The 25,123-nt window shown below is 40.1% G+C and overlaps 1 long non-coding RNA gene across 3 annotated transcripts in view; it reads right to left on the reverse strand.

Moving 5' to 3' along the window:
* LOC122989588 overlaps positions 1-21,326 on the reverse strand; it is a 37,090-nt gene extending 15,764 nt beyond the window's left edge. For all 3 annotated transcript variants that reach the window (XR_006405110.1, XR_006405109.1, XR_006405111.1), the window contains exons 1-3: positions 20,725-21,326; positions 19,449-19,513; positions 11,048-11,100 (exon numbers count right to left, since the gene is read on the reverse strand). This is a non-coding gene — a long non-coding RNA (uncharacterized LOC122989588). The remainder of the gene's footprint in view (positions 1-11,047; positions 11,101-19,448; positions 19,514-20,724) is intronic.
* Positions 21,327-25,123: the final 3,797 nt, after the last annotated feature.

Raw genomic sequence — 25,123 nt, forward strand, 5'->3', positions numbered from 1 at the left:
TAGACACATTCTCACATAGGACTTTACTAACAACTCTGCACGCACAACACAGTGGGATCTCTGGTCTGCGGGGGGCCGGGGGGGGGGGACCAGTCAAGGGTCGAATTAGTGGTCGGCTGAGAAGTTTTGTTTATGTGTGAACAGTGAGTCTATGCTCAACTATACTGGTGGTGGGAGAATGATTAAGACCTATTATTGAAGTCAAAGTTGCAATATCATGATATAATAAACATCAACTTACAAGTCAAAGGCCAGAATACAAAGTAAAGCTGTGTCTCAAATCACAGACTTCTGTTAGTACACTTTACGGAAACGACGATCGCAAATTAGCATTAGCTAGCGTTAGCATTCACGTTATCGTTCACGCTACCAAATCATTACAGACTGCTAAATTAACCCAAAAAACATACTGATGGCTTATATCCGACAACAGTGTAGTGGTGCTTAATGCTAAAAAACACACGTATAACTTTAATGTGGTGATGTTCACTGTAATTACAACGTACCTGGCTGCCATTTCCAGTTTGAAAAGTGGTCCCTCCCCTTCCGCTACGTAGCCAAGATGGCAACCATTGAGGGGCTAGAAGTGTCCATAGTTCCACACTCAACTTTTTGACCTTTTGAGTGCACCATCTTGGTACTCACAGCGCATTTCCCATACCTCTCAGTGTGAACGCACTTCTGCACTCAAAATTTTAAGTGTAAGTACAGAAGTACGCGAATCACTGCCCACATCTCTGATTTCGTTAAATGATTCTAATATGTCTGATGTTGTGCTTATTGAAGACCATTTTCTCTGGTTGCAGAAACAGTCAACGGATAGATCTTTGTAGGCGTTCACATCACAAAGTGACATCACTCGTTCATATGAAATAGGTGAGTTCAGAGGCTTGGAGACGTAGTGACTACTCGCAGGCTAGTTGGTGAGCTGCTGTTAGCTGGTGAGCTAACTGCTACTTGCTGGGCTATCGCTAGTCAGTAACAACAGCTCCTGGAACTATTCTGTATTTTCTTTCCATTGTTCTGTTTACTTGGCGTTTTGTTCACCATTTCTTTTGATAAAATGTTATTGAATAGGAGTAAATAAAGCTTGTACGCTTGTAAGCTTAGCTCTGTCGCTAAAGGGACAGTAAAATCAAACAGTTTATTCAAAAGACGTATTTGTACCTTCCACTCCTGTCTCATAACTGTCTGTAAATCTTTTGTGGAACAGTTGTTCCTCCAACAGAAGAAGTTAAAGTCCCCCTCCTCTCAAAAATGTGTTTTTCTTCTTGTTACTTCAGTGTGTGCGTGCAGGTGTTGCAAGGTGCATGAAAGCAAAACAAATAACTAAAGTAACATAACCAAAACCGAAGGGATGCCTGAAGAGAGCAGAGATACAGCCGCAACAGCAGAATGACAGAGGAGAGAGAGAACTGTGCTGCACTCAGGCTTAAGTAAGCTGGGAATACCCTCAGGTGTTCCCAGTTGTGCCAATGATCACTTGCAGAAAGCAGACAGACAGGTGAACCACATAGCAAACACAAGATGACACCAGAGGTCTGTACAAGGAAGCAGGATTTGGGGTTAGCGAGGTAACTTCAGGTTCAAACTCTGAGTTTTTAGTCCTATGATGGTGGTTCACTTCTTATTGCAGTGCATCACCATGGTAACTTATGCTGAACAGCTAACCTGCTCTGGAGCAACTTCAGACGATCAGATCACAACCTGTCAACACCTCGACCACTGACCAATCAGATCACTGGAAAAAAAAAAAAAATCATCATTCCTACAGGATCCCAACATGGACAAAAGTCCTGAGTTACAATAAAGTGACAAGTAAAAAAGAGCAATATATATATTTATAGGTCAGTAGAAACATTTTATTGTTACAGACTTTCTATTTCCTCTCTGGTTTTAAAACAGAGCTTCTAACAAACAGAGAGATTGTTTGACACTAAACACATGATGATGATTTTAGCTGCATTTTAATTGTGCAAAGTTGATTTTCTCCCGGGAGTGACAGCTGACTGTGTGGATGATTTTACACTGTGATTCAACCACTGCAGTTCAAAATAACATGAGACAACTGTGTGATGATAATAGAAAAAAAAAAAGAAAGTCGATGTCTGTTATTAGAAAAATAATCCACACTGTTAATTGGCTCCCATGATTATAAATTTGGCAACATTTGTGTCATGATAGATCTCATCAGTCATTAACTACTTTTCCACTCTTTGCTTCAGTAGCAGAAACAGTCTGACATTACTTTTAAGTTTTTCTTTATGTGACATAATCAGAACGGTTTCTTCATCATCCAACTAAATAGCAAAAAATACTCACTCTATAGTTAAGTCATATATAATAATTCCTACATGTATTTTAAAGGACCAGTGTGTACGATTTAAGGGCGTCTAGTGGTGAGGTTACCCCTCCCCTCCCCTTCCAAGCATGTAGGAGAAGCTAAGGTGGTCGTGACACTAGCCTCTCTCCAGAGCCAGTGTTTGGTTTGTCTGCTCTGGGCTACCGTAGAAACATGGCGGGCTCCGTGGAAGCTCACTATGTAGATATAAAGGGCTCATTCTAAGGTAACGAAAACACAACTATTCTTATTTTCAGGTGATTATACTCTAATTAAAACATACTTATGAGTATTATATTCCATTTCTGCCAAGTCCATTCTGCTAGATGCAACTAAATTCTGCACACTGCACCTTTAAGTCTTAGCCTACTTTTAATATTTGGAAATTATTTCTAGTGTTTCTACATCTTATTCTGTTATATGATTACAGGCTGTCGTCTACATTTCATTTCCTTGAATATGACTTTTTGGTGTCCCTAACACAGTTTTCTGCAGGTTCTTGGTATCACCGTTTCCTATCATATGAAGTACTTCATTCAGTATGTTGAACTTGCTTCGTAGTACAGGCCTCAGAGATCATCACACAATAAAAGTGGTAACAAGCATGGAAGACATTGTTCAGGTTGCTGTAACTTACAGAAATAACAATGTTTAAACAATATTTCTGTGATGGAAACCTGAAGTTAGCTGCTTCTAGAAACCTGTTTAAAATGTTTTATCTGTTTAGATTAAATAAACGATCAGTTAAACAAACAATAACAAATTAATCTGTGATGAAAATAATCATTAGCTGCAGCCTGAGAGATATCTGTATCATACTGGAAATGAAACAGTGAAAAAGGTATTGAGCCACATCTACCCTTCGCCCTTGGCTGTATTTTCATGCCTCTGAGTGTGTGTGTGTGTGTGTGTGTGTGTGTGTGTGTGTGTTCACTTGTGTTTGTGTCAGATCTGGTCAATCAGAGTCCTTTCAGGGCAGCTGTTAGCAGCAGACCGCACTCGGGGTCCCGCCATGTGTCAGGTGTCATTCATGCTTCCTGTCAGTGTTGATGATGATGAGCTCGTCCCTCAGGTGCTTCATGTCACCGTGTCCTTCTTCCACAGACAGAAGGTAAACCTCACAACATGACCCGTCCCGTCCAGATGTGGCCTGACAGCTCACGAGTGTCTTTCATCTTCTTCTTCTCCTGCTGCTGATTTCCATTTGATTAGCCATTTCACAGATCAGTAACCGTACTTCTTCTTCTTGGTGCTCGTTGTTGTACATTTTTATATCCCTCCTTTACATGATGTCTCTCCAAGTGTTTACCACACTGGACATGGTCATGTGGCATTTTTCTCACAGCTAACCACCTAATATCATGTTATACTGATGTAGCTACTGCTGTTATCATGCAGCCAGATGGTAAAAAAGAAATAATCATACAAAGACCTCAGACTGATCATAATTCAGGGCAAACTATCATTCACTCGAATACAGACTGACTGAGTTGACAACATCTACAAATCTGTGCTAAAGGTCTGTGCTGCAGTTCATAATACATCCATTGGGTTCACCATGTATTGCACTGGGCTCCAACTATGGTGTTTATTTTACAGGCAACGTGACACACTATTTATCATAGTGGAAGCAAACTGGTTATGAAACAAAACTTTAGAGTAAACAGTATCCACAGATTTAGACAATATCACGTCTCCTCCCACTATGATGGCCGACTTTTCAATCCATCTTTGAGTGTTGCTGTTCAAAACAATTATATTCCCCACATTGTACAAACTAGTTCTGATTGATCATAAACCAACACTTATTACTAATGAAATATTTTGCCCAGTCCAGTATCAACAAATCCTGTCACAACCCAACAGCTTATTATTTGCTTGTTTTAACCAGTCGTTCCCCAACATTAAGGTTTTAGTTGCCCTTTACCATAATTAGACATAACCACAATGGGAGATATTGTATGATATTATATATAGAAATAATTTACAACGTGTTGGTTTTGGTTGTTGGTTTGTCATTGAATTTAATTTGGACTCATGTAAACTCATCCAACATCAACATTCTCTGTTGTGACTATGTTGCCATAATACAGTCACAAAGAGTTTAGAAGATACTGTGAGATCAGCAGTGGTTTCATTACTTCTCTGCAGAGATGTGATCAGGTCATTTATGGCAGATCCAAGATCAGTTTTCTGTAATTCATGATTTTCTTGTTCAGAATCAGCTCAGTGAATGGTAAATGGTAAATGGACTGTACTTGTATAGCACCTTTCTAGTCTTCCGACCACTCAAAGCGCTTTTATACTACGCATCACATTCACCCATTCACACACATTCATATGCTGAATGGATACAGGGGCTACCATGTAAGGTCCCAACCTGCCCATCAGAGGAGAGCTAGTCATTCATACACATTCACACACTGATGGCACAGCCATCAGGAGCAATTCGGGGTTAAGTATCTTGCCCAAGGACACATCGACATGCAGACTAGAGGAGCCGGGAATCGAACCGCCGATCTTCCGATTAGTGGATGACCCGCTCTACCTCCTGAGCCACAGCCACCTACTACTTCATTATTTTGGACAAGAACCTAAAACTATGTGACATGTTGATATTATTGTACATTAATATATAATATTATAATCATTGTAAAACTGACCACATAGTTATCACATATTGCTACTTGTCTTTACAGCAGGTTGCATAAAACTATGTATTTACTTTATATGTCAGGGTATATCTGTCAATTTTTTCTGATATATAATCAGTGTTTTTGGCATCAGACTGATACTGAATACTGAGTATCTGATCAGAGCATCTATAGTAATGGAAACCTTTTTAATTTTCCACTCCAGGATCAAACTGATCGACTGAAAGACGAATAGGTTGACAGTAAGTAACAAGCTTAGTACTCAAGGATTACATAAACAACACATATCCAATTGAACAAACCCATTTAAAATGATCAATATGCAAGAAAAAAAAATATCTGTATCAATGTGACCCTTTGCTTTGTCTTACAGAGCCGCTTTAACCAACCTGACAACGAAATTTCGTTTAAATCGAAAATGTTCTCAATAACATTTTAGACCTTCAAGGCTATTCCATTCATTGATTACCACTGATGACGATCATTTACATAAGTATGGGAATGTTCAAGGTTAGCTCATGCTAAAATGATTTTCTGAGACCGTTTCAGGTAATCTTCAAAAATAATGCATTTCCTATATAATACAAGGTCAATGCATGCCCATCTCCATGCTCTCCTCCTCTCTCTATCTGACGAAGGAGAAGAGCTATCGACTAACCATCAAATCTCCTATCTGCACGGTGGGCCATTTCTCCTTGTCTCAGCACTCCACACCTCCTCCATTATAGCTCATAATCTCATCTGAACAGGCAAATGACCCTCTGAGACATACAGAGCAAGAGAAAGAGGAAGAGAGAGAGAGATATAGTAAGACAGAAAGAAAGGAGTGTAGAGAGAGAGAATGAGCAAAATGAGCATAGCATGGTTTAATAACATCTCCCTTCCTGACAGCAGAGGAGAAGTATGTAGGAAACAGAAAACAGACGGCACTAATAGGGATGTGTATCTGTCCCTCTCAGACGATTTGATACGTATCTAGATAATAGTAGATGATCTGATACAAAAACAACACAGGTGAATTGTGATTCAAAGCTGATTATGTGCGATTCAGCTGTGACTTAAAAGGATGAGGCTGGTTTTATTCTATATTATAGAAACCCCAAAATCCACGATGTTTTCTGACATTCACACCCTGTGTGATGTAAACCTAGGTGTAAATGGATGACAGATAAGGCTTAGTAAGTTCCTAAAACAGCTGGGCACTGTAGTTTTTAGCAAATGTTACTCATACATGATGAAATAATGCATTTGTTGGGGACTATTTTCATATTTTCAGTGGTGAATTAATACCCCTTTGGTGCCCTGGTGAGTATTTATGACAGTACAACATTTTTCAGTATCTAAAAAGACATACATGCATACAAACATACAATAATGCACAATATTTTCTGAAGTGAGAAATGTCTTCTACTACACCTCAGAGGAGAAGAGTGAATGGTTTTCGACATCCGAATATACACTCACTGCCCATTTTATTAGGGAAACCAGCACAATTTAATGCAATCCAATATAATAGGTGACCGTCCTCCTAGGAAAAATTACACAGTCTACCAAAAATGACTTATAGTTATGTTTGAGTGACAAATGCCATCTGGCAGCTGTAGTAATTGTGACCCGGAGCAGTGGTGCAGTTCAGATGACGTATATATGTTGAGAAATTTCCTCATTCAGTGGAGGAGGGGTGGATGGACGGTATAACGCAACAGTGGACTTTACAACAAAAGACTGCTCTTCGTTTTCCATTTCCAACCGCAAGTGTCACATTACCAACCGTGAGTCAGGACAGTTTTTTAAAAACCGTAACTACGATTGTCCCCTAACCTTAACCCCGTGGTTATTATTGTAGCCATGGCGATGAAGGTAGCCTAACTTTCAGGAAATATTAACCCACACCATTTCTCTAACCTTAACAAAGTGATCATTTTAACCCAAACCATGATCTTTGTCTAAACCTAACCAAGTGGTCTTTGTGCCTAAACTGAACCACGTTAACATAAGCTAATGTGGCTCTTGTGTTGTGTAGCAGGATGCAATCAGGCTCAGTGCGACCGTCTGCTCTGCTTATGATAGAACAACATGTTATTGCTTTATGGAAGAATTGATTGGTTATATAAGATCCATACCTTTTACATAGACAGAGACGGTACTCGGGGGCAGCGCCAACATGAAACCAAAAAGAAGAAAATAGAAATTTCTCCCTTTTGGTTTCTGATTTTTTTTCTCAAAAGGAGAACACAGGACAAGTGATTCACAGAGCAGATATGTTGCTGTAGCAGACAAAAAAGTACAATTTAATTTGATCTCTTTCCACCCCTAAACCTAAACAGCCACATTCCTTTTTTTTCCATCTTCCTTTTTCCTTGTCATCATCACTTTACAGTAAAAAATAATCTCCCTGTCACTCTCCATGTTTCTCTCGGTGGGAGGTTAACCGCTAACACTCCTTCCCTCTGCTGACCATTGATCACCAGTGACAGTGACGTCTCTACTGCGCTCTCAGACAGCGTTGTGTTGTCCTGGCTGCTGTCCACCTGGGATCTCTCCTGACCCCGCCGGCATCAGCATCCGCTGGTTACCGTGACAACTACATCCCGAGCAGTTATTGGTCAGGCCTGCCTGCTCTGGCTCTCCTTCTGTTGGCAGCCATAACTCTTGGCAAACGAGGCTTATGATCCCTCGCCTCCTACGCCCTTTATGGGTGCTTGGGGAGACAATGGGGCGATGCAGACCTGCCTCCCCCGTCTCTCTTTCAACTGTATTTCTGTTCACCCCCCCTCTTTCTTTCCTAACACACATATATATGGCTGAAAGTGGTCCATCACCTCCCACCCCCTCTTCTCAGCTGCTCAGTGATGGATGGAGAGGCAGAGGAATTAACCTTGGCTTTATGGGGACTCCTCTGCCACTCTCCACTGCTGTCTGAGATCCATGTTTGCCTCTCTGACTTTTTTCACTTGATCGTTTCTTTATGTGTGTGGGTGCGTGTGTGAGCGCCCCATGATCAGGGCAAATGATGCATATTGAGAATGGCTTTCAAATGAAGAGTGATTCGTTTCTCCACAACTGGAGGCATCTAGTCAGAGAGGGCAGTAGCCATGGTGACAAGTCTCAAAGATACGGTTCACATGAGATGACAGGGGTTAAAAACTGACAGATATCATGAAAATACATCTTGTATTTTGTCTTTTATTCATTTTTGTCATCATTCAGAGACCAAAATCCCTTGTTCACTCATTCACAATTCTCTTTATACTGTCAAGGGAGCAGCAGGAACTGAAAAGTAACTTTATTTAGCCTCAGGAGCAAAGCAAAACTGAACCGGACAGAACAAAACTGAACAATACAAAAGAAAGGATCCAACAAGACCGAACTGAAACACAGGACTGAAATACTAACTGAACTAATGAGGGGATGAGGTGCAGTTGGGGAGATGGGCGGAGAAACTCAAGTGAGGAGAATAAGGAGATGAAGTGAAAACACTGGGAAAAGGGCAGTGCTAATGAGGATTGATGCAGGGCAGGTGTGGAAGGAAACACACACAGAACACACAATCCTCTTTATCACTGAGACAGAGTATATGCTGTCGAGTTCAGACCACAGTGAAAACAAAGACAGACCAACCAATATAGGCCACCCACATTATCATCATGCAAGATAGTCTTTTAAAGACTCAAATCAGCTTTCTCCCACTCAGTCCACTCCAAACAAAAAGGTAGAAAAGTCTGAGGGCCTCTGGAGGACCAGTGGAGAACGGCAGCTGAGGACACAGAGCCAGACTGCGAAAGGATCATGACACATACAATAAATTAGTTTAAACAGATCTGTCTCCTAAAAATTATATTCAAATACTACTAATTTGCAACAGCAAAAATACATTTTGAAGGAAACAATGTCGCCCAAATTATGATTTCTGTCAACATAATGAGAAAATGTTGTTAATTAATGTATTTGGCAAGCTGTAAAAATGTTGATCATGAACCTATTAGTATTCTATCTTGCAGTACAATATTTATTCATGGTTACAGCACAAAATGTTTTTTATGGTTATGTTTAGGCATTTGCAACACATGCAGCCTGGTCGCCAGAATGAAACGTTGGAAGTTTACGTTTCTGCAAAACACAGAAACGTTGAATATCTACATTTCAACACGTGAAATATGTAGCATATTAACATTTCAACAAATCGCATCATATCAACATTTCCAAAGTGACGTAGTTCACGCGAGATCTATATGAGTTGATCTTTCATATTAGGAGAAGGAGGGGTTGGTGGATGGTTAGTAAGTTTCTCAGCAGCAAGTTGGAAATCAGCAGGGAACACGGTTCGAGACCACCTCCAAACCAATGTCCGCTTCCCGTTTCAACCGACAAAAGCGGGCGTTTTTAGTGAGACATCGGCCGTATTTATTTTATTTTTTATTTTAACCCTAACCATGATCTTTCCCTAACCCTAACCAAGTGGTCTTTGTGCCTAAACCTAACCAGACCTTAACAGCGTTGTCACATCATAAAACATCATTATTCAACGGGCAGATATGTTAATATGCTACGTATTACATGTGTTGAAACGTATATATTCAATGTTTCTGTGGTTTGCAGAAACATTCAATGCCAACGTTTTCTTCAGGCAATTGGGTTGACATATGGTTAGGGTTAGGGTTACCAACTAGAGGTCTGAAAATGCCTTAAGTCTTGTTAATCCATTGTGGGGTGGAAGAACATATCAAGGCATAATATGTCATATCCTAATGCATCAATTTCACACTTAGAATTTGGATATTGTAATAAAATGGCATATAGTAATATAGTGAAATAGGCAGCAAATCGGGAGTGATTTTAGCTAAACACTGTCAGAGTCCACGTTCAGTATTTTTCCTCTAAAGTATCATCTAAACCACATCTCTGCCCAACAGCCCTTTTCCCATCATCACCATTACACACACACACACACACACACAATATACACATCTTTCCTCAAACATTATACGAGCGCTTGTAGTTTCCATCACTGTCGCGTAACACCAGCTACAATATGATTGCACTCCTGTATCAGCAGCTCTATCAATCCAATAACTGAGTACTTTCAGGCAGAGCGATCATCGCCGCTGTACATGCCTAAAAAACCACCGGGGTGACATGTCACATAAAGCCACCGACCCTGCTCTTAACCCCTCTCTCTCTCACCCCCCGACGACCCCCCCGCCACCCAGCCGCCCGCCCCCCCCTCCCACAGCCAATTCCAGGTAGTGATGGTGAAGTGGAAGAGGGAACAGAGGGGAGAGTGACAGGGGTGTGATGGTGAGGGAGGAGAGGGCAATGGAGGTTAATAGTTCATCTCTCTTTACTGGCCATAAAGGGCCCAGACAGTCTGTTAGTGCTTTAGTGCCGGGTCAATCGTACATGTCCCTTTGTATTAAAGCTCAGAGGTGACAGACAGCCGGAGAAGCAGGATGGGGGGGTGGGGGTGGGGGAAGAACAAATGTACGAGTACTTTACCATCAGCTGAGGTAACTAGATGACCAGGCTCTGTGTCTATGTAAGTATCAATAAACTCAATGTTGATGTAAGTAGTGTACTTTTGTGAGTTTATGTAAGCATGTTTTCACTTTCTTTTACCAATTTTCATGGAAAAATATTCATATTTTCCCAATTCTCAGAGAAAAATATCAATTCTCAAACAAAAAAATACATGATCTTCCAATTTTCAGAGAGAAATATCCCTATTTTTTATAAGGCTAGTTGGGTTCAAACTGATTTTCATGCAGATTTGTTTCCTTTAACCCAAAATTGGTTGTGTTTCCCTCTGCAAGACGACACTGATCACATCATAAGGTCGAGGTCATAGACTGTATGTACAGATGATTATATATCTAAAGACCTTTATCAGACCTTCAAGGTAAACAAGGTCCTCTTTCAATTGTTTTATCAATATTTTGCAGAGACTTCAAACTTGCTTGAGTTGGGAAATTCATTCAAGTAAATAGCTTTCCTTTTGTTTGAGTCAAAGCTACCTTATCATTTCCCAATATTGCAGCTGAAACTTTGGACTCACCTGCAAAGAGCCTCCAAAATTTGAGATGTGTGAGTTGGCTGCATCCAGGAGTTCTGTGGGAGGAAAATCAAACATTTTTTAAAAAAGGAAAGCGTAACTTTCTCTCCTCCTTGCATTAGAGAAAATGCTGATCAGCAGCTGTTGTTACATTATACCTCATCATCATAATAGCTAATTGTATAAAAATTACTTTAGCGCATCAATATACCAACAATATGAGTGTGAATGACAAAAAAACATCTCTTTTATCAGCTGTACGCAGCTACAACTATAAATATTTTTCTCTGTCTCAACAAATACAAATAGAAATGTCTGTGAAGTCTATACTCTCTGGTTACGGTTATAGTTGCCATCACAATGCAGATTTTATCATCCTATCATGTTAGAATACATTAAAAGACATACTGTGTCTCGATGCAAAAAAATTGGATTTTGCTCACATTGCTCTCAGATCATAAAAAAACAGATATGTCAGCGTTCAGGCTTTCCTTGTGATGGGAACTGTGTATAACCTGGATGCACTCCAGGGAGAGCAGGAGAACGTACTGCAGAAACAGAGAGTTTCATCATTATTACTGTACATATATGTGCTTTAGTCTTGTAGGAAAATTACACAGTGATGGACGGTTCTTAAACCTGCAGAGCGGCTTCTACATATACATGACTGTCTGTTACATTAAAGCCAAACAAGTTCACACAATGCTGCTTAAGCCTATCACTGCCAGATAAACCTTTCTGTATTTCATAGTAGATCGGAGTTTTTAATCTGGTGTTGGGTTTGACATTCCTTCGCTGGCCGGATGAATGCATAGACTAGAGACTTCTGCAGGCTGAGCCGGTTAACTTCCAGCTAGCTTTCTGCTAGCTTGAATGAAGATAAAATAATTTAATTGTGCGACTCCTCTAGACTCTCTAAATGTTATTGGACCGAATGAATCAAATTCACAATTTATCCACCGTTTTTCAGCCGCAACAGTAGAGACGGAGTAGTCTATGCCTGCGATGTAAGCGCATGTCAACATTGTTTTTGTAATTACTCTCACTGCCAGAAGGGGGAGACAAAAGTCCCGCAGTCCAGCTTTAAGGAGTTTGGATATTTCAACACAAATGATTACAAACCTACAGCAGAACATAATTTAGCACCATAGAATTGAGTGTCACCATTGCATCAGCAGTGTTATACAGTTTACTACAGTTTTGTGCAAAAACAGAGAGAACAAATTGAATGGCACCACGTTCTCCTTCAGTCACACTGGAACTGGGCTGTAAATTTACAAAAGACTGTTTAGGTAATCATTTTACTGTTGTCATTCATTCTCTTGACTTAATAAGATTTTCTACTCTGGTGTTTGTTTACAAACTGTTCATATATCTTGATCCGTCAAAATTGATATTGACCTGTAATATAATTTAAAATAAACTCTAAAAAATTACGACTAATTGGTAGTTTGCCACACTTATTATCATTAATATTATTATTATAGCACTGTCACATCCATTGCCATGAATTATAACCTTCTGAGTGAAGTCTGGTGAGATCTACACGTGGAGCCAGTTTCACCAAATTCGCAACATGACATCATTTCCTCTCCTGTTATTTAATCAAAACAAACACTATACTTGCAGCCCTCTGTATGAGCATATGAGAGTCCTGTATGGCTCACAAATCTACCTGCAATATGTGAGTGAGAACAATTCATGAAGCGAATCACTGAGAGCATTTACAAGCTGCTGGAAACACTGATTGTGAATCTGGAAATACACAGAAAGTGCACCGGAGGCCTCTCGTGGAACCTGTGAATTTTGGATTCAGCCTTTGACTTCAATGTGAGTTCATCACCTCCTTTACAAGCAGCCCTCCCTGCCTGCATTTACGCATGTGTGTGTGTGTGTGTGTGTGTGTGTGTGTGCTTTACATGTGGGACTGCCCGACTACTTCCAGAATCTGATCTGACCTCAGAAACGGCTGAATGTGGCCGTCAGACGTCACCGGAAACACACACGCTTATAAAGACACACGTTGGAAAAAACCATCTTCACCCATCACACTGATTGTGTGTGTGTGTGTGTGTGTGTGTGTGTATGACAGAGAGAGTGTGCGCGCGGCTCTGATTGTTTCAGAGAAACTCCCGTCCTGCTACATGATCAGGTGTGGCGGCTGGAGCTCGTCTGTCTCCCCATCAGCCTGTTACCGTGACGATAGGAGCTGAGCCCTGTCCCCTTTTAGTGTCAGCCCCGGCGACGTGGATGTCACGGCGGTCAGACTGACAGACCAAACAAACGGCATGAGTGTGTGTGTGTGTGTGTTTGTGTTTGTGTGTTTGTGTTTTGGGGAGCAGCTGAGTGGCCCTGGCAGTCTGTCCCTTAGGATCAGTCTACCGTGTGTGACCTGCTGACCCCTATAAACACAAACACACACACATAGGTTTCCACTTCACTCAACTGTACAATACGCACAGATATATAGGGTATATAGGTAGCATTGATTTCTTTTTTTTGCATATTGGGCCATGATTGGCTCCAAATGAGTTGTGATGTCAGATGCTCAGTGTTAAACTCAGGTTTTAGATGAGAACGGAGGAACTTTCCTCCTTCAGCAGATGAATGTGAAAACAAACTCTGCACACACATTAATCTCCACAGAGGAGAGAACATTTAACTGAATGAAGAAGAAGAAAAAGACATTTTTGAGCGGAGGGAACCCTTTGTCGCACTTCTTCACTAAAGACGACCGATGCATGTTGAGGATGAAGATGAATCCATCTTCCTCCACATACGGTGAGATCCTGTGAGGGAAACCAGCAGAGGAAGGACCATCACACATATACAAACACACACACACTGACATAGAGCGGTCTGGCAGACAGGAAGTAGAGACAGTTTCCAAGACGTCGGGGGGGGGGGAGGGAGGAGCTGCTCGGCTATTTCCTGCGTCTGAGGAGGAGCATTAGACCCAAGACAATGTCACAGCCAATCACCTTCAACACTGTCACATGACTCCTCGCAGTTGGCCGTCTCGTCCTCCGTTCCTCCTTCCTAAACCTTTCTGACAAGCCCCCCCCCCCCATCTGAAAGACTCCACTTGTCCAAACACACACACTTTCCCTCCTTCTTCCCTTCTCTCTATTCTCTCTTCTCCTCTTTTTTTTTTAATATTTTTCCCTGTCATCCAAACTCTCCCTCCTTTCTCCTCTTCATCTCTCCTCTTCATGTCCACGCCAGCTCATTGATCTCTGTCAGTATTGAATGTCAGAGACACGTTCAAAGATGCTTTTCGCTCTCCATTAATAATTCACACTGCCTGAATCATCAATAATAATTCTCACAGAGCAATCATTCAGCTTTACCACCTCTCTCTCTCTCTCTCTCTCTCTCTCTCTCTCTCTCTGTCCCTCATCCCTCTCTTTATCCTCTTCCTGCCCTAGGCCATTCTTTCTTTCCACACCTTATTCCCTACTTAAACTCCTCTCGCTCTGTGATATCTCTTTTTGCTTATTCGGCCCACTTTTCCAGCAGCCCTTTTAAAGTGTATCATATCTTCGTCCTTTTTTCTCTTGGCAAGGCACTTTTTCACGGGGTCAGTCTGCACTTTTACACTTATGGATTATATAAACATGACTGATTCCCTCTGTATTCTAATACAGTTGTGTTGTTTCCCCTCCTGTAATAAAACATTAACATTATTATTATTAGACGGGCCAGGGCAACACTACCGCCGTCTTCTTCTTTAACTGCGGCGATAACTCAAGTCCTGTCAATCATCTGCTCAAAAATGAATGAGGATGGACTATGTGTCACCACCCAGCCAGTGTATATTTACTTTAATAGATATAGTGGAGAGGAGGAAGAGGAGGAGGAGGAGGACAAATAGAGGCAGAAAGCCTCTCTTAATGTACATGTAAAACTCTCCAGTGGGTCCATGCCAAGTGTAAGTGGTTGAGTGATATTGGCAAAGGGAGAGAGGAGGGGATGGAGGGAGAGAAAGTGTCAGATTTAGGCATTTTCCTTAATGCTATAAGAGCTTATTGATATTTTGATTTTCACTGAGGGCCAGCAGGTGCTGAGGCAGCTGCTTTTCGCTCTGTCTCTTTTACGGGTGAGAGATGTGGAGTTCATCCCATCCCGCTCGCGGAAAACCGGTCCGGAAAACTGTCTCTTGGGGAATGCCCGCCACGACCGGAGAGACAGAAAGAGAGGGGGGGGGGGGGGGGGGGGGGGGGGGGATGAGGAAGAAGGTGGAGGAGGGGAGAGGTGAGGTGTTGCATGCTGGAGAAGCAGAGAACGGGTCATCTAAGGTCCGTCGGTTTCAGGACTTGTTCCGCTCTATTTTTGAGGAGAGGTGGCTCCTGTCAGGTGAAGAAATATATATCTGTGCTTCAAACTGTGGCCCGGGATGACTTTATTGAGGAGGGCACAATCTGAGAGCCGATGAGAGGTTTTTTTCTCTGCAGAGATGGGCGGAGATTTTTTTTGCAATGCTGGTGGCAGACGATGGCGATGATGAGCGGTTTTACACTTTGTGCCAAGGAGATATCTCAACATCTCAGTAGCTACAGACTAACTATCAGATATCTTACAGACTCCCTTACCTTCAGTCTGGTGCCACCATCAAATCAAAATGTTCTCTGACAAAGTATTTTGAAACCTAGCGGCCAGATTTCTGTAAAACCGGCAGTGGATAGTAGGGATGTGCAGAGATCCCAGTATTTGTATTTGTATCTGTATTTGTTGAGGCAGTAAAATTATTTGTATCTGTATTTGTATTCAAATAAAACTGTTTTTGTTTTTATTCCACTTTTAATTCTAGAAAATTATTATGATTACTGAGCTCAAACTTTACTCATCGCCTCATTGCAGCCAGACCTATCTATGTACACCCATAACACAGAGACAGCACACTGTGTAACATGTAGGGAGGAACTTTAAAGGCGATTATTGCTTTGCACTTTTCATTTATTGCCTTTTTTTTTTACAACCTTTTACAACTTTGTGGGAAAGGAGAAGGGGAACAACAGGTTATGGAGAGTCTTTAAGAGCACTTTGCTTGTGTCAGTAGGGAACACCCCCAACAAATAATTTTTAAAATATTTGTATGAAACAAATATTCGTATAAAACCCACTGTTTGTGCTTTGCCAGATAATCTATTTGTATTCGGGCACACCCCTAGAGTGGATAAACACTCACAGACACTACAGTCCTGCCCATAGATTCACCTCTGTTGTCGAGTTGTGACGTTTAAGTCAAAATGGTCTAAGCTGGATTTTCTGTCAGGAGATTGCTGCTACAATAAAAGTCTTCTAACCTTAAAAAAGTAGTAATTTGAACAAAAACCTTAAAGAGGAGTTTATTTTAACCCAAATCATGATCTTTCCTTTAATCTAGCCAAGTTGTTTTTGTGCCTACACCTACCCAAACCTTAACTATAGTATCACATTATAAAACATTTATGTTTTAACAACGATGTCATCGATTATGTCGTCCTACCGATAGGGGCATCAGATCAGAAAATGTTTCTATGTGTTGTGGAGTACGATGGTGACACAACAACATTTTTGCTGTTTCATATTTGGACTTGTTGATAAATACAAGCTTTGGATTACATATCGGACAATGAGTTTTTCAATTTAATGGATTCATAAAATCAGAGCTACGAAAGCAAATACAGTTCCTGCACAAAATGAAAGTGAGTAAAATTAAGTAGCAATAAAATGAAACTGCAACCATTTCATCCCCCATCCACTCTCTGCCTGATATTAATCATTTCAAACTCTGTCCCATCGACTGGCCGACAACTGTAAATAAATACAAAGACGTCTGCGGTTCATTAAGAAGAGGAAGCTCGTAATCACCTCAGACTCTCTTCCCACCCCGAGTCTCTCTACTCTTGGCTTTAATTGAAACTACTCGTTAACAACCCTCTCAGGGATGCGATCCTGTTTTCAGACTCCACTCTCTCTCAGAGGAGGCTGCAGCCACCGAGGAATATCAGAGAATACAAAAAAAACATCTTGTCTGATTTAAACACATCATGAGTCGACTGTCACACACATTTTCCTTGTCAGAGTGTTGAGGAGGTCGAGGAGAAACAGGGACTCAGTGTCCAATCGACTGTTGAGAATGAAACCATCTTGCTAACTCCTAATACTCCTGAAGGCTTAAAAAGCTCTCGCAGGTCAACTTGGACTTTAATTAGTTACAACCAATTCCAGTAGTGACAACTTTGCAAAGTGGGAAAAAAAACCTCACAACATCCACAGAAACTTCTCAAATCATTCCTGCATCATAATCCACTTCTTCTCCTTTGTCCACGTGTGTGTTCAGTATGTTTCAAACATGCTTATTTTCAATAAAATGAAGCTGAATGCAGAGCTTTAATATCAACTGTCAAGCACAAATAGGAATGAATGAACAGGTGTGTGTGTATGTTGGTCAAGTCCAAACAATCAAAAAGGCAGAGTTCAGTGCCAAGTCACAATACCACAAGTGAAATTAAAATTTAGTTTCTTGTCTTAACAGCAGAATATAACAATAAATTACATGTTAAGACAAGATGGATGTTTGTTTTTTATAATCTCAGTAAAATCATCTCTCAAATCGTCAAAACATAAATCAACTTTTGATCATTTAATACTGTGAAGGTGAATCCAGAAGCTGATCTCAGACTCATGGCCCTATTTGTAATCATCTAAATGTACAAAACTTACAATAAAGGACTCACCTTGCGAGGCAGCTGGATTCACAACATCACGAGATCATGTGAGAACTCATCTTGTCCGACTTCAAGTTCTGTGCTTGTGTCTGAACCACCGGCAGTCTGGACCAATCAGCATCCTATGACGATTCTCACCTGTTCTTGTGAATCCAGCTGCCTCGCAAGGAATGGCACATTACAGGACAACCCTCGACCCAAACCCTGACTCCTGACCCTTGACCCTGACCCCCCACCTCATGCCTAAACCTAACCAAGTGGTTGTGTCATGTAGATTCTGCATGTTTGTACTGCGGCTGCAGCTGGATATACTTGTCACAAGGTAAGACATTGATAGACAGATGGTTCATCCAATCACCTGCCAAGTATTTTTGGAAAGTGCAACAACAGTTTCCAAGGACGACTTCTCAGACGGTTCTGTGCGCGACAGGTTATTAAAGAACAAGCCAGAAGCAGAATTTAATAGAACTTCAGATAAAACTCAAAGGAGATGCTAAAATGCTTGTTTAAGATTATGTAAAAGAAAAAGCATCAAATAAAAGCAGGAATAATAAAGTAACACAGCGACAGAGTAAATGAGTCTGTGTGTGATGAGGCTCCTTTGGCTGCGGACACTGAGTGCTGCTCTTTGGAGCGATGCTGATTTGCACATTTACAAGTCAGTTATACGATACGACTAAATGGAGGCAAATGGAAAAGAGGACGACTTGTTTAATTACAGTATCACTGTGTAACCTGCAAAGTGACAAATCACATCCTTTTTTTAATATCTGTGAGCCTCCTTATCTAATTCTGATCAAATCTCTCTTTCACATGAATGGAAAGATGGAATGAAAATACATACAATAGATGCAAGTCACCCAACCTAAAGGTATTGTATGGTTAGATAATAAAGATAACTGAAATAAACACCATCAAATCAAGATATTAATAAAACTGATGTCTGAGCTCACTGATTAAAGCACAGTCATGCTGTGGCTTTGATTACCTACAATGCACATTTATGCCGTAATATTTAATTCTGCTTCAAAAAAACTATATATTGTTCTTATCACTAGAAGAGGAAAAGCCCTTTTATCCATTCTTTCAAAATAAAACGACAAATTAAGAAAATTATTCAACAATCCTTTTCTTTTCTAGCATATTGACACACAAAAAAAAGTTCAGCTACTTTATGTACTTCATGTTAAAGTTGTTGAAAGGTGCAATAGTGACACAAGATCATAAAAAATAAAGTTTAGTATGTAAATGGTTCACATTCATGCTGAAGTGAGTAAAAGGTTGTAGTTAGTATTTATAGTAGGTTTGCGAAATCTTATAGTTTATATACATTTTTTACATTTTATTTTATATGCAGCCTCAGCCTACCTCACAAGATGATCAGGAGTAATGCATAAATCCTCTAAATGAAATGACAAAATACATCACAACGCTTTTTCTGATCTGATGCCCCTGTCATCAGTGCAGTCTCCATGACATGTAATTAGTGGCGTGAAATACTAGAAAAACACCAGTATGGTCCTTTAAAGTGTACTTTGTCTTCCTTGTTCTTCAGTCTCCTTTCACACCGTGATTCTCGGGGTTAACAGAGAGCTCTCCCACCTGTTAATAGAATCAATTGATCTGTGTGCCGCAGCCTCGGTTGAAGCCCACAGGTAAGGGATATTCAACACCGAGGAGGACGCGCTCACCTGTGTGTGTCACTGCAGACCTGGACTGGAGTCTGCAACATACTGAGGGTGTCCCGCAGGGGCTTCTGTCAATACATACAACAGGACGTTAGGTTTAAATGCACCTGCATGTATACAGATTATAAAATAAATATCTTTTAGCCATAATAACTTTATTTGAATCATTTGTGAAGCTGCTGTGATTCAATGATGCAGCTTAAAGTGCTTTATATATAGACAGACAGACAACTTTATTTATACTGAAAGGCAGTGTACCCAGACCATGTAAGAAGAGAACCCCCCCCCCCAAAAAAAAACCAAAAAGAAAACCCAAACAAATATAAAATACAAATATAGTAGGATTTAAATAAAGAAGCAAAGTCAGGCAAAAACTTTGAAGATAAACATAAATAAGTGGTAAAAAATAATAAAAAATCATGTTATGGAATATATATATATATATATATATATATATATATATATATATATATATATATATATATATATATAATATTAAGGTCTGGATAAAACATTCCAAATAATAAAATAAGGCTTAAATTTACTTTTAAAAATATAAAGTGAGTTTGCTGCAACCATGAAAAACTAAATTGTCACTTTCTCATTTTAATTAGATTTTTTTTTTAAACTTTAATTATAGTTTTTGCTCTAGCAAGATTTGTCCATTGATATAAAAAAAGATGCTTTCATGTTATATTATTTATCATTATTTTATAATACCGACTTACTATAACAAGATTAGTTGTGATGTCATAATTACAAGAAACATACGTTATTTAAACATGATAGTGACCTGCTGTAACGAGAAAAATAACTAATTATTATAATTTCAGAAACTTTTTTCTAGAGGGAAAATTTTTTGGAACATTTAAGATAAAGTTAATACTCTGGCTGGAGCATAAAATGAGAAATAAGTGATTTAAATCTTTATAAAAAAAAAAGTTTTAAAAAACCTTCAATTAAACTATCAATTAAGAAAATACAGGTGGACGGTAAAATATCATGAGCAGTGAGGTCAGTGAGTATTTTTTTTAACAATACATGACAATAAATTGAGAATAGCTCATATTTTCTTTAGATTTATTAAAGACAGTTGAGTAAAAATAGAGTCTGATCAGGTGTAATATTACCTTTCCTTCAGACAGAGTGTGCATATAAGCAAGATTACACTTATGGAAGTGTTTATATACTGTGTGTGTGTGTGTGTGTGTGTGTGTGTGTGTGTGTGTGTGAAAGATAGCTGGTAAGGGATATCTAACACCTAAGAGGACAGACTCACCTGAAGCCGGTGCCAGTTTTCACTTCCTGTACTTATCGACACCTGCTTCCTGTTGCAGGAGGAAGTGGCCACGCAGCACGCAGCCCGAGTGAAACCGGAGAGAGTGTTTGCACTGCTACGCTGGGATTGTGTCGGCAAAAAATCAGCCTCCGGATAAATTATGAATGAGAGTGATGGAGGAGATAAGAGGAGGGAGGGAGGGAGACGGAAGGGGGGGGTATGACGTTATAGTGTTATCTTCTGTTTTACTGAAACAGCTGGAGAGCTGAGACGGAGATAAATGATACACACACACACGCACACACACACACACACATAAACACACAAAACACAGCGCGGCATCCCGTTTTCCCAACTTTTCACATCATTGTAGTAGAGAAGTATTTTTACCGCAGAAGAAAAACACTAAATAGCAGCTTAAAGTTCTGCATTCAAAAAAAAACATTTATCAGCAGTAAAATGTACTAAAAGGTAAATATGAGGAAGAAGAAGAAGAGTAGAGTTTAGTTTCACAGAGGAATGGAAACTAAGTTGGGTGATTTTTTTCATGCTTTCAAGTCAGCTGAAGAAGAAAAGAAAAGCAATAGAGAAAAAAGAGAAGGACAGAAGAAAATAAGGGAAGAAATAAAGAAAGTATGTTCAGAATTAAAGATAAAAAAAGGGAAGAGATGAAGAAAAAAATAAGAAAATGTGTACGGACAAAAGGAAAGGAGGATGAAAGGAAAGGTGGAAAAAGGAAACCAGGAAAGATATAAGAAAACATGAATGGAAGTAAAGATAAAAGAAAGGAAGGAGAAGGAAAACGTGTAATGACGGGGGAAAAGAAGGAAGAAAAGTAACAAGAAAACAAGGAAAGAGATGGTAGTAGAAGATAGAAAGAAGAAAAGTGCATAAAGATAGAGAAGAAAGGGAGATAAGAAAAAAAATGGAAGAAAAGAAGGCAGAAAATAATGATACAGGGATATAAATGAGGAAAATGCTTAAAGAAGAAGATGAAAGGAAAAAGATAAGAATAAATAAGGAAACAAAGATGAAAACAAAGAAAGAAGGGGGGAAATAAATAATGAAAATGGAAAAGTAGAAAGAAAAGGCAAGAAAAGAAGGAAACATTTATAGAAACAAAGAGGAATGAAATAAAGGAAGCGATTGAAAAAAAATATGTAAGGACCGGAAAAAATAGAAAGGAAGGCAGAAAATTAGGAAAGAAGGATTGTAAGAAAGGAGGAAGTGGCAAATAAAGAGACATATGGAAAGAAGGAAAATAGGAAGGAATGAAAAAGAAAGTAATGTAGGAAATACTATAAATGAGGGAAAGAAAGAAAGACGAAACAAAGCAAATAAGGATGAAAAAGAAGAAAGAAAAGAGGGAAAAATAATAAGGAAAATAAGTAAAGACAGATGTAAAGAAGAAAGAATGAACAAAGGAAAAGAAAGGAGAAAAGACGAGTGGATAGAAAGAGGAAAGGAGGCGAAAACAGAAGGAAAAAAGGAGACTTTTAAAAATCAAGCGTCACAGAATGGAAACACTCAAAGTACTGGTACTTTAAAGCTGCAGTACTTAAGTAAAACACTTGTTCCCCTGCTGCTCTCGTATGTCTGAAACCGGCTGTGACCCGGTGAACGCCCTTGCATGTGATGTTTTCACACCGTGCACAGTGCAGGACCACAGACTGCATGAAGGGAAATCTGCAATGAATTAAAAAGAAGAAGAAGCCCTCATTTGATCCATAATTGATCGTCTTTATATGAGATGGCTGGTGAGTGGAAAACAGAGGCAGTCTGATCTAGATAACAAGCGCACCTCCCTGTGTGCGCCGTGACGGCTGTACGTGACCGCAGGTTGGAGAGAGGCGAGCGTGAGAGTGCCTCGCTTCCGTCTCTTGATGTTTTTCCCTCTTTTCTCTTTTAATGAGTGTCAGAATGCAGGTTTCTTTTTTTTTTTTAAAGGAAAAGGAGGGAGAGAGGGAGGGAGGGAGGGGTAGAAAAACAAAACAACAAGAAAGCAGAAAAAGACCAAAAGAACAAGCGTTTCTGATAAAGTGCTTACGGAGCGTTTAGAGCAAGTTCTGCAGACATGCGGTTGAGCGCTGATGTAGGGCACAAGCCCACAAGTCGTGTGGGGGTTTATCTCATTGATTAGAGAACACAACGGGAGCAGAGATGGAAACATGGGAGAGGCTGGGCATAAAACACCCACACTATGACCTACGTTATATTTACTCTCATCCCTGGGTCATAAAGTGATGGCTACTCCTAAACAGACAGTTGTTTTCTAATTGTTTTACCTCATTTCTGTGGGTTTATTCTGTCAGACCAGGCTTCAGTTACAATCAAGACATTTCCAGCATTCCTTCCAGAGTGGTGGCCTGTCAGTAATGTGGTGATATAATCCTCTAATGTCAGTTTTAGCTGCATTGTTTGGTCCTTTCTGTCCTTTCTTGTTGTTATTATGAAATAGCTGCAGCCTCTTGACTCACTCATGAGCTCGTCCGTTCTGGTGTTTAACGTGCAACTGTCAGGCTATCGTGCATGGAGGAGCTCTGACACACTCATATGGCTCTTTGTATGTAGTATGTTAAAGTTTGTTTTCATCTCTGGACAAAAGGAAGCCAATCAACTAATCAACTTGCTTTACATCAAGGCCCACACTGTGTGATGGCGAGATTTGGTTCCTTTACAAGCCATAACACCTTTTTCTAGGTGGGTTCAGAGGAGCGTAATTCCAGTTTAAAGCTAAATTCCAAAGCTGGATTGAATTTTCAGTCATTTTGAATGAGGTTTGCTTACTCCTGGAACAGATCCGGGATTCCAGTTTCCCTACATGGACTTGTTGAAAACATGGGGGAAAAGTTGTAGCCACATGATGAGCTTTAGTCAGTGGGGAACTACGGAAGTTGACAGCGCGTCTTGTAGCAGTTGCAACTCTCACATGTCAGTCAACTGCTGCCATGGGAAAACGCCATAGACTGTAAATAAAAATGGACGTAGCGAGGTGTGACATCACCCGTTGGTTTGCATTGGAGCTGGTTTGAAGCCCATAAGAGTTGCAGCTTATGGTCGGTGCCATCTTTTCCATTTGGAGTCAAGACCTCCTGGATAAGGAGTGCAGGGTGTTGACTTTCATGCTCTGGAGTCACATCCCGCTACCTTGAACTGAAGCTAATGCTAGCTTACTGGGAACGGGCGCTGCACACTTGGGCTACTTTAGCTGAATTGTGCCAACAGGTCAGGCATCATAATCACGTAACATTACCACCAGCACTCTTATTAGAGGGCTTGAATTTAGAGATTGATGACTTTCTGGAAAGAAGTTGAGGCTTTTTGGATGTTGGAGCATCTAGCAGTCATCGGTGGCACTTTAAGGTACTTCTGTATTGGCTTCAGCCTCAAGCCAGTTGCCGTCTGGGAAGCGTCTACCCAGAGGCCTGAAACTTAGTTTTATCCTCAAATGGTCTGCATTTACAGTACAGCACTTTTATCCAAAGCACTTTACAGTTTACCTCTCATCAGCTAGCTTTCCATCCAAATGTGGCGCAAATTTTAACAGAATTTCCAGAAAATCGGCAAAAGAAAATTCGTATTAATGCGCATTTCAATCCACTGCTGTTATGCTTCTATATGGAGTTGAGGTGTCAAGACAAACATTCGGTAGCGCTAATTTTCCAGTCAGGGCATTGATGCATGCATGCATAATTAAAAGAGCACCAGTAAAACATCAAATTGTAAAAGATAATGTCTACCGTTTGTTTCATGTATTAATTTGAGGAATGTTACAGTCTCCTCATCGCCATGTTTTATTCACAAAGTATGTTTATATTTGTATTTTGCTTTTATCGATACACCAACCTTTTACGCTTTTCAGCCAAGCGTAAACACTTTTTTCTAATATTCTGTTTGTTTTTTTAATTTTCCATTTTTATGCACAAATTTAAAATGCGAATTGGAAACACACCTATTCACACACACCAACGGCAGCCACCATGCAAGGCACTACTAGCCTAACCATCAGGAGCAGCTGTTGTTTGCTCCACCAGAGCCGCCCCTCTTTTGAAAAATGGAAAAATATGTGCGATAGCTTCTCTGTCATTATAACTGATATGTTCTTACACAAAAAAAGTGAGGAGAAGTCAAAATGCAGTTTGACTTTAATCACAGAGTCTCTCAGGAGTTCTCATCTTGTCATCCCATGAAAACCTTCTCCTCTTCCTCTGTCTACGGGCTACAGTCAGAAGGATTTGTTTACCTCTCCTCACACAAAGATGGACTAAAGACAAAAGAGGTACAAAACAAAAGGGTAATGGCCCATCCTATAGAAGAGGTGTTTGTCTGCTTTAAAGCCATGAGTCGTTATTAATAAAACAGCAGCAGCTGTCACACAGCGCGCTTCTTTCTAGACAGG

Source organism: Thunnus albacares, chromosome 9 (assembly GCF_914725855.1).
Source record: "Thunnus albacares chromosome 9, fThuAlb1.1, whole genome shotgun sequence".
Classification (NCBI taxonomy): domain Eukaryota; kingdom Metazoa; phylum Chordata; class Actinopteri; order Scombriformes; family Scombridae; genus Thunnus; species Thunnus albacares.